Genomic DNA, 10,840 nt, shown 5'->3' with positions numbered 1-10,840 from the left:
CGACCAAAACCAAACCAACCATTTGATCATATCGATACAATCCCATGTTCTCGCTCCTGCTCTCTTTTACTGCATTAAGACAACGCGATTCAAACTGCTGTGTGCTACGGTAGTTGAACCCATTTCCTCTGCATGACCTGTCATTGCCACAGTAACTAGATGAAACCCACTAGCATGTGTAGGAGTTGATTGAGCCATATGTATGTGTTGATCCTACCTTGCTATGCCTGCTATGCTTAGAGTTGTGTCAGGTCTGGTTCATCTGGGTGATGGGCTAGAGTGAAATGATTATGTCAGTAATGAGAGTGGTGTGGTGAACACGATTTGGTAAAGGTATCGATGAGAGGCCATGTAGGAGTACATGGTGGGTTGTTTCATTGAAGCCGACCTTAAGCACTGAGATCTGTATGTGTGATTTAAGAATCAGCTACTACCATACATTGGGCCCTGAAATATGACCCCGCTCGACTTCTTATTCACCCTAGCTCTCTGTCCAGGAGTTGCAAGTAGTTTCTGGTGTTTGTAGCCTACTGGAGGCCGTGGACAGCGCTGACCGTAGGGGTGGGCTGTGATGCGTAGGTACGTGACACGGTGTACCGAATACCCGTTAGGTATCTCGGGAACCCTGTTCACATCGTTCGGGGCCGTATGGGAAACCTCGGCCGGACTCCCTGCGGATGGAACCTGAATAGGCGATAAACCTGGACTAGAGGCTTAAGTGTTTAGGTAGGTCGTGGTCTACACCCACGTCGGCTTTCGCTTGAAGTCTGCCGAGCACATGTCGTGTGCAGACGCTAAGTGGTGGAAACATGTATGAAGAAGTACACCCCTGCAGGGTTAACATGATCTATTCGAATAGTCGCGTCCGCGGTAAAGGACTACTTGGTTGCCTATACAGTTCATAGACAAGGAAATGGAAACTACTAAAACCCTCAAGATAAGTGTGAGTGTCGAGGATGGCTCTTCCGTAGGAAGACGGAGGCGGATCCTCGGTAGTGTATTGACGTGGTGATTAGTGGACTCGTGTGCGCAAAACTGTTTCAAATGGAGTATCGTAGGATAGTCTAGCCAAGAGTCAAAGCTGGCTTGCTGCAATAACTCCACCAACCCTCTTGATACTATGCATGTATGTAGGATCTGATGTAAGTCTTGCTGAGTACCTTTGTACTCATGTTGCTATAATCTACATTTTACAGAAGACGCTGCAACCCCTTCTGATGGGTTCTATGTAGACGTTGACATCAACGAGTAGGCTAAAGACCCAGGTGGTGACCCTGAGCTTGTGAAGGACCACATAGTATAGCCAGGCTTTCCAAGCCTCTTTTATTTTACTAGTTGTCTGTACTCAGACAAGTTACTTCCGCTGTTGGCTTGTATGATTGTATGACTTGTATGTTGGGTCGTGAGACCCGTACCTTTGTGTGTATGTTATGTATGGCTCACTGAGCCTTAAATAAAGTACTTGTGTCGTAGAGTCATGTTGTGATGCTTCGTTGTATTTGCACATATCGAGCATATTGTGTGTATGATTGAAATGCTTGGTATGTGTGGGATCTGACTATCTAGTTGTTTATCTTTAGTAGCCTCTCTTACCGGGAAATGTCTCCTAGTGTTACCTCTGAGCCATGGTAGCTTGCTACTGCTCTGGAACACTTAGGCTGGCCGGCATGTGTCCTTCTTCGTTCCTGTGTCTGTCCCTTCGGGGAAATGTCACGCTTTGAGTACCGGAGTCCTGTTAGCCCGCTACAGCCCGGTTTACCGGAGTCCTGCTAGCCCAGTGCTACAGCCCGGACCCACTTGCTGATGACCGACACGTTCGAAGCTGGGTCATGGATGCCTGTCCCTGTAAGTCTGTGCCACTTTGGGTTTACGACTAGTCATGTCAGCCCGGGCTCTTTATCATATGGATGCTAGCGACGCTATCATATACGTGAGCCAAAAGGCGCAAACGGTCCCGGGAAAAAGGTAAGACGACACCCGTGGGGATACCGTGCGTGAGGCCGCAAAGTGATATGAGGTGTTACCAGCTAGATCGATGTGACATCGAGTCGGGGTCCTGACAGCGTCGGAGAGGCTCGGGGATGGATGCGGCTACGGCTATGGCGAACGGCGGCGGCGGCGTTCGGTCGTGCGTGTGAGAGCGAGACAGAGGAGGGGAACGAGGGAGAGGGAGAGAGCGAGGGGGTCCAGGGGGTCGGGGCGGCGCCGAAGAGATGACGCGAGGCGTCGCGGTGGCCAGGCGACGCAGGCAGGAAGCCTGGTGGCGTGGCGAGTTCGGCGGTGTCCCTCCTCTGCCTACTGGCATGAGGAGGAAGGCGACAGGGGGGGCGCCTGGTGGGCTGGGTTGCACAGTAGTGGGCATCTGGGCTGTATGTAAGCGCCAGGTAGTCCTTCTCTCTCTCTCTATTTTCTATTTTAATTACTGTTTTCTATTTTTCTGTAACTGTGTGGCTTTATTAAAAATACTTAAACAGATCCAAAAATCATGAAACTAATCATGGCTACTGTTTAGAATATATCCAACAGTAAACATTTTTGTTTATGATTATTTGAGCATTTAAAATATTTTATAGCATTTAAATGCCCAAATGCAAATAGGGTATGACTTAATCCAGAGCCCAATATGTCCTGTAAAAATATAAACCATTTTTGGTAGATGCTTTCACCTCAAACCAGAAATGTTGAACATTTTTAGAGGGCATTTTGAGTTCAATGAAAAAGATTTTATTTTGACCCTAGTTTAAATCATTTGGTGCTAGGGTTTAAGCATCCCCATTTCGAGTTTCCAATAAATTTATACATGATGCATGGATGATTATGCAACTACTTGCAAACAAACTCTAGGGCTGTGACAACTCACCCCCACTAAACAAGAATCTCGCCCCGAGATTCAAGGCGTGAGGTAAGAAGACAAAGGGGACACAAACTAATAGCATGAGCTCCAAGATCCAACTATCTTCTCGAGGTGTTGATCTGTTGACTCAAAACAATCTTGACGTCTTTGCTTGCAAGGTCTTCATCCAACACGATGACGACAGAAGGAGACTCTACAGAAGACGATCTCCTTGAAGATTGAGTATTCAAGATCAACTCATGGAGTGAGAGGTAAGAACATCTCTCGAGCTAAGATACAAAGCATTCATCCGAAGGGATGGAGTGGAACGGATGGTGAAGGTCCACTAGGTAGACAACAATTCCGCATTTAAGAGGGTGGTGAACGGTTGTCAACATAGCGAGCAGTTGAGTTGCCATGATACCATAACGATGCACTTTAGGGAAGGTGACTTGTAGAAATATCCCGTTAAGTGGCAAAAAGAATTACCTTTGATTCAAAGATCATTGAAACTCTTTATACCAGTCTAAGGCAATTCTCGAGGGATCGTTTGGAGGGGTTGGGTAGAATGGTATACTCGGACCAGAATGGATGATGTGGATTACCTTGTTGAAAACAACACATGGGATGATTTTAGTAACTGGGGAGAAGCTCAACAGTAGAGAGTGAGTCCACTGTTGAAAAGGTTATAGCATAACCGAGCAAACTGAGAGCACTATGCAATTAATGCTAACAACAAAACCTAGAGCTTGCGCGTGCTCTCAAGAACTTGAGCATTTCCATATTCATCAAGGTTTTACCACATCCGTGTCAAAGATCCTGGCAACACAACATACTACCACGAGGAATAGTGATGGATGATGCAGATGCAAAGGAAGATAACACCTTCTCAGATTTCACCTTAGCGAGACCAAGGGGACAAGATCTGGATAATCGACCGAGAGACATTTAGCACTCCGCTTCTAATGTCCTCCTTGATGTGCTAGCGTATCCCATTCATTGAAATGATTTCGTAACTAGAACATCAAGTAGAAGGTCGGACTTCGGGAACACCAAAAATCCATAAGGCACAACTAGGGAGTAAATCCTACGAAGTCCTTAGGGGGAGGTGGCCAACTTCCTTAATCAAGATACTACCATAATAGGTCTTCCGGCTAGGTGTGTTGGCCACGACATGCACTTTACCGGTTAAGGAGAGACCAATATTATAGTTCTTGGGAAACATTCCAACCATCATATCTGCCTGAGATTCAGATCTGGTTGGTGTCAGAATATTCCAGACTCATCAAGTCTAGAAAGAAAATTAAAGTTTGCAACACAAATCGACGAGATGACATTGCGAGATTCTCGGGGAGTGAACTACGATAGCAAGCTCCAAAACATGAGCTGGTTCTACTACACACATGTGAACACGTTGTTCTAGATAAACATGATCACATGGTAGTCTTACAATAAAACACTACCGAGTTCCGGTGGGGAACCATCATCGAGGATATCGAACTCCTTGCATAGGGTATACTCTTAAGAAGGAGCTTCTTCTCCTTGAACAAATCAATCAGTGGCTTGGTGTACTAGGGATACGTATAGAATGAAGATGATCAGTCTATCAGACCATAGAATACTTCACACATGCATGACTGACTTGGGATGATTCCAAAGAAAACAAAAACAATCTTTCTCGAACTCACGGCGACAACTTGCACCAAATGCACATGAATTAGAAGAAGTCACTCCTTACATCCGAGGATATGCTTCATGGGCGGTCATGAAGATAATGCTTATAAAAGTTTCCAATACTAGCTGGATGTTCAACACAAGTCATGGAGAAGATAAGGATATTGTCGATGGGATCAACAACAATTCATCCAGATTCCCATGGAGATGGAATTCCATAACTATGTGAACAAGGTGATAGTATTGGTCAGACCCAAAAGACATAATGGTGTATGCTCGAGGAAAATCCATGAGTAAGACAACATTACGAACATCGTTGGTTCTGATTTAATTTGAGGATAGCCCATACTCAAATCAAAGTTTTGGCAAGACAATAGCTCCAACAGCTGGTCTCGAGGATCCATCGATGAAGATATCATCTTTCTTCAACACACACACAAAAAGATATCCCTGAAAATGACTAAGCCAGGCAATCTTTTATCTTCCAACTCTCCAAGTTGTTGTTTGGCTTAACCAACTAGCTCAGGGGTATCCAACATGGATTCTTGGAGAAAGGGTGGTTTACAGGAATAAACCAACTTGTTCACGAACTCAACATAGCGGTCAGTTGATGACCTGGTGATACTTCCGAGAAGATATTCAGAAAATCACGAACCACCGGTATGTTACTAAGCTTGAGACAATCTTGCTTTTCAGGGCAAGACGATATGATCAAATGAGCGAGGGATTGACAAAATCCTAACTCAACGACCGAATAGTGCACCGGAAATAGGGACTAGGTAGCACAATCAATCTTAGGGTGACGATTCAATAATCAACATGCTAAGAATGAGGTTATCGTCCATTTAACTACCAAGCGACGGAGTTGCTAGCAGTGTTGATTTCACACACCATGATTCATTTGTCGGCATTCCGGTTACAATAACACAGGAACCAAGGAATGAACAATGATGGCAAGAAGTATCACTGTACCAAGAGTTCATAGGATGGTGTGCAATTCCTATAACAATCCCGATATATAAGATGGTAATACTCCAAGGAAGAGCAGAACAAAAGCTAGATTAGCAATTTGATCTGCGGAGCACAACTTCTTTGACCCAATCCTGGATATGGATGAGGTTCTGGAGTTTGTTTCTCCTAGTCATTCCAGAATAGAATGGCTTGACGGACCACAAGAGTAATAAGCATCGATGAACGAATGCATGCATACTTTTGACTATCAAATGATAGACGGGGGTCAAAATACAACTAAAGAGGGACAACCCAAATGAACATACGATTTTCTGAGTTGTGGACGCATAGGTTGGTATGTCAAACAAGCTCAACATTTCTTCCGGATAACCCATGCAGAGAGGTAGGACTGGCAGAGTCACGATTTATGAATGGAGAACTCCTCAAGAGTACTCTGATTGTGATCTTTTGGTTCAAATAACTTCTGCCTGAATGGTTCATGGTATTTGGAAGAAGGAAATACCATGGACCTCGAGGACTATCGCAAGGTTACTAATAACCTAAAGGAACTAGCAAACACTATCAACATAAAGTAAGTAGAGTGAATCTCGGGTTCAAAAACCCAGAAGTAGAATACCTACTACTAAGTGGCATCACGGGATGTTTTCGAGAATAATGGCCAGAATCATCACACTGGGGCACAATCATGGCTAGATTACTAGATGATCCCCTAAGACACCTAGGGTCATAATAAGAATTCCAACATATATGTCGAGGCAGTAAAGTACCTCAAATCACTGATTAGTGTGGTCAAACTGGCCCAAAGAGACATCAAAAACAGGAGGAAGGGATTTGCAAATGCATCGGAATATTATAGAAACCTAGGATGACTCGGACAGCATAACGGCTGTAAATGCTCAAAAGATTGGAGGCATACTACAAAAATGGTGGCATAGCTACTCAGAAGCACAATAACAAGGTTCTGAAATCAACTATGAATACACGGAGATAGTAGGAACTGAACTGAGGCTTAAATCCATCAATCCTATAAGTCTACGGATTAGTAACACGTGATCCTAATAGAAAGATGAGAAGCCTAGTTCTTAACCCCGTAGAAGAGAAGAGGATGACTCAGATCAGAGGGCCATGAGGTATAAGGAGTAAAAAGAGCCTTACGTTCCATCCCACAATCAATTCCCTTTCATAACTAAAGCATTTCTAGACACAACTTCGACCAGTTTGGCTTGGTAATCCTACAGGCAGTCAGGCTCTGATACCAACGCTGTCAGGACCCCGACTCGATGCCACATCGATCTAGCATGTAACACCTCATATCACTTTGCGGCCTCACGCACGGTATTCCCATGGGTGTCGCCTTACCTTTTCCCGGGACCGTTTGCGCCTTTTGGTACACGTATATGATAGTGTCACTAGCATCCATATGATAAGGAGCCCGGGCTGACATGGCTAGTCGTAAACCCAAAGTGGCACAAACCTACAGGGACAGGCATCCATGACCTAGCATCGAACGTATCGGTCATCAGCGAGTGAATCCAGGCTGTAGCACTGGGCTAGAAGGACTCCGGTGAACCGGGCTGTAGCGGGCTAACAGGACTCCGGTATTCATCGCGTGACATTTCCCCGAAGGGACAAACACAGGAACGAAGAAGGACACATGCCGGCCAGCCTAAGTGTTCCGGAGCAGTAACAAGCTACCATGGCTCGGTGGAAACACTAGGAGACATTTCCCGGTAAGAGGGGCTACTAAGGATAAACAACTAGATAGTCAGATCCCACACATACAAAGCATTTCAATAACATACACACAATATGCTCGATATGTGCAAATACAACATGGCATCACAACATGACTCTACGACTCAAGTATTTATTCATTAGGCTCCGAGGAGCGAGATATAATAAACATAGGTCTCATGACCCAACATTCAGAGCATACAAGTCAAAACACAAGCGGAAGCTATCATGTCTGAGTACAGACATCTATAAATGAAAAAGGCTGAGAAGCCTGACTATCTACCAGATCCTGCCGAGGGCACAAGATCGTAACTGAGGTAACAATCTAAACGTCGAAGTCCACGCGGAATTACTAGTGAGACTGAAGTCTCTCTGCAAAAACATAAAATAGGCAAACGTGAGTACAAATGTACCCAGCAAGACTTACATCAGAACTAACTACATATGCATCATTATCAACAAGGGGATGGTGGGGTTTAACTGCAGCAAGCCAGCTTTGACTCGGTGGCTATCCTGAACTACGGCTACAAGTAACTCTTTTGAGGTGGCGCACACGAGTCCACATATTCACCAACCAATACAACACTATGGATCCACTCCCGTCTCCCTACGAGAGCGCCATCCATAGCACTGACGCTTATCTTGCGCATTTTAAAGTATCCACTTTCACTTGTCTATGAACTGTACAGGCAACCCAGAAGTCCTTTTCCGCGGACACGGCTATTCGAATAGATGATGTTAACCCTGCAGGGGTGTACTTCTTCACAGACGCTCTCACCACTTACCGCCGTTTACACGACATGTACTCGGCAACCTTCAAGCGGAAGCCCAACGTGGGTGTCGGCCACGACCTACCTAAACACCTAAGTCTCTAGTCCAGGTTTATCTCCTATCCAGGTTCCATCCGCAGGGAGTCCAGCCGAGGTTTCCCATACGGCCCCGAACGATGTGTGCAGGGTTCCGTGACACCTAACGGGTGCCCGGTATTCCCGGCCACGTACCTACCGCATGACAGCCCACCCCTACGGTCAGCGCTGTCCACGGACTCCAGTAGGCTACAAACACCAGAAACTACTTGCAACTCCTGGACAGAGGACTAGGGTGAATAAGAAGCCGAGAGGGTCCATTGGTTTCGGGCCCTATGCGTGGTAGTAGCTGAATCATGGATCACAAACACAGAACTCAGTTCCTGAGGACGGCTGCAATGAGACAACCCACCATGTACTCCTACATGGCCTCTCACCGCTACCTTTACCAAATCGTGTTCACACACTTAGCTCACACACAGTAGGACATGTTCACACACCTCTGATTCCCCCCGATGAATCAGACCTGACTCAACTCTAAGCAGTAGCAGGCATGACAAACAGGCATGAATGAGTAGGCACAGCAGGGCTCAAACAACTCCTACTCATACTAGTGGGTTTCATCTATATACTTTGGCAATGACAGGTCATGCAGAGGATAAAGGGGTTCAGCTACCGCAGCAAGTAACAAATGACTCGTTGTTGTCCTAATGCATTAAAAGAGAGCAGGAGCGAGAGAGTGGGATTATATCGGAATGAACAAGGGGGTTTTGCTTGCCTGGCACTTCTGAAGATAGCATTGAGTCTTCATCAGTGTCAACGATCACAACGTCGGAACATCGTCTACCGAGAGGGGACAAACACCGACAAACAAAGAAGAAACACAATCAATGCAATGCACAATATGATGCATGATCATGACATGGCAATATTCTGTGGGTTGAGCTAATGCAACTATCAGCAGGTTAAATGAAGTTGGTTTGAATACAAGATTCAAATTCAAACTCCATATGTGATTATTCAAATGCCATTTATATGAATTGTGCTAAACAGCAGCCATAAGTTGTTCTAACATGCATAAAAATAGTACAGATGGAAAGATTGGATTTTTCTGATCATTTTTCATATATAATTTATTTCATTTGGAGTTACGGTTAAATTTCTATGAATTTTAGAAGTTTTTGGTCATTTTTTAGAATTTCCTGTATAAAAATAAATCCAGAAAATAAATTACTGCGTCAGCCTGACGTCGGGGTGACGTCAGCAGGTCAAAGGCACTGTCCAGGTCAAACCTGACCTGGGGACCCACCGGTCAGTGACTCGGTCGACTAACTGAGTTAGTTAGTGCTAAACTAACCCTAACTAGGCTGTTAGCAGGGCGGGGTCCACATGTCAGGGAAGGTCAAACCAGTGGTCAACCGCGGTCAAACGAGTCAAACATGCCGGCGACTCGACGCCGGCGAGGCCAGACACGGCGGAACGGCTCGGGTTTGCGTCTCCGGCGGCCAAACGAGCGGCGGAGAGGCTCTACGCGTAGCTGGCGCTCTTCCGCATCCGACGGGACTGAAGTCAGCGGCTGGGGTGGCCGGTAGCGACGGCGAGGAGCTCGGCTGCAATGGCCGGAGCTCGGCCCACGGTGGGTTAGGCGATGCAGGGAACGGCAGGAGCCGCGGGTGGTCGCGGTCGACTCCTGGGAACGTGCTGATCACGGTGGCGCGCTCGGTTGCGAGCTTGCGCGGCTGTGGCCACGTGTATGCCATGCCCGGCGGCGAGATGCTCTCGGCCGCAGTGCAAAATGAAGCTAGGGGACGAGCGCGAGCTTGAGAGAAGAGGGGAGAGGAAAAGGGGCTCACGGTGAGTTAAACGGGAGGGCCAGCAAGCATCGGGGAAGCACCGGAGGCAGCAAATCAACGGCGACGATCTCCGGTGGCCGACGAGGGGAACGGCGGTGCTTGAGACGTCCAGGGGCTTCGGCATCGGGCGGCTCGGTGAGGAGGAAGAGAGGGACGAGGCAGAGCTCGTGGGCGTGTCGGAGAGGCTCGGGGATGGCTGCGGCTACGGCTATGGCGAACGGCGGCGGCGGCGTTCGGCCGTGCGTGTGAGAGCGAGACAGAGGAGGGGAACGAGGGAGAGGGAGAGAGCGAGGGGGTCCAAGGGGTCGGGGCAGCGCCGAGGAGATGACACGAGGCGTCGCGGTGGCCAGGCGACGCAGGCAGGCAGCCTGGTGGCGTGGCGAGCTCGGCAGTGTCGCGGTGTCCCTCCTCTGCCTACTGGCATGAGGAGGAAGGCGACAGGGGGGGCGCCTGGTGGGCTGGGCCGCACAGTAGTGGGCATCTGGTCTGTAGGTAAGCGCCAGGTAGTCCTTCTCTCTCTCTCTATTTTCTATTTTAATTACTGTTTTCTATTTTTTTTGTAACTGTGTGGCTTTATTAAAAATACTTAAACAGATCCAAAAATCATGAAACTAATCATGGCTACTGTTTAGAATATATCCAACAGTAAACATTTTTGTTTATGATTATTTGAGCATTTAAAATATTTTATAGCATTTAAATGCCCAAATGCAAATAGGGTATGACTTAATTCAGAGCCCAATATGTCCTGCAAAAATATAAACCATTTTTGGTAGATGCTTTCACTTCAAACCAGAAATGTTGAACATTTTTAGAGGGCATTTTAAGTTCAATGAAAAAGATTTTATTTTGACCCTAGTTGAAATCATTTGGTGCTAGGGTTTAAGTATCCCCATTTCAAGTTTCCAATAAATTTAGACATGATGCATGGATGATTATGCAACTACTTGCAAACAAACTCTAGGGCT

This window comes from Triticum aestivum, chromosome 5B, assembly GCF_018294505.1.
Source record: "Triticum aestivum cultivar Chinese Spring chromosome 5B, IWGSC CS RefSeq v2.1, whole genome shotgun sequence".
NCBI classification, from domain to species: Eukaryota; Viridiplantae; Streptophyta; class Magnoliopsida; order Poales; family Poaceae; genus Triticum; species Triticum aestivum.
This window is presented reverse-complemented; position numbering follows the sequence as displayed.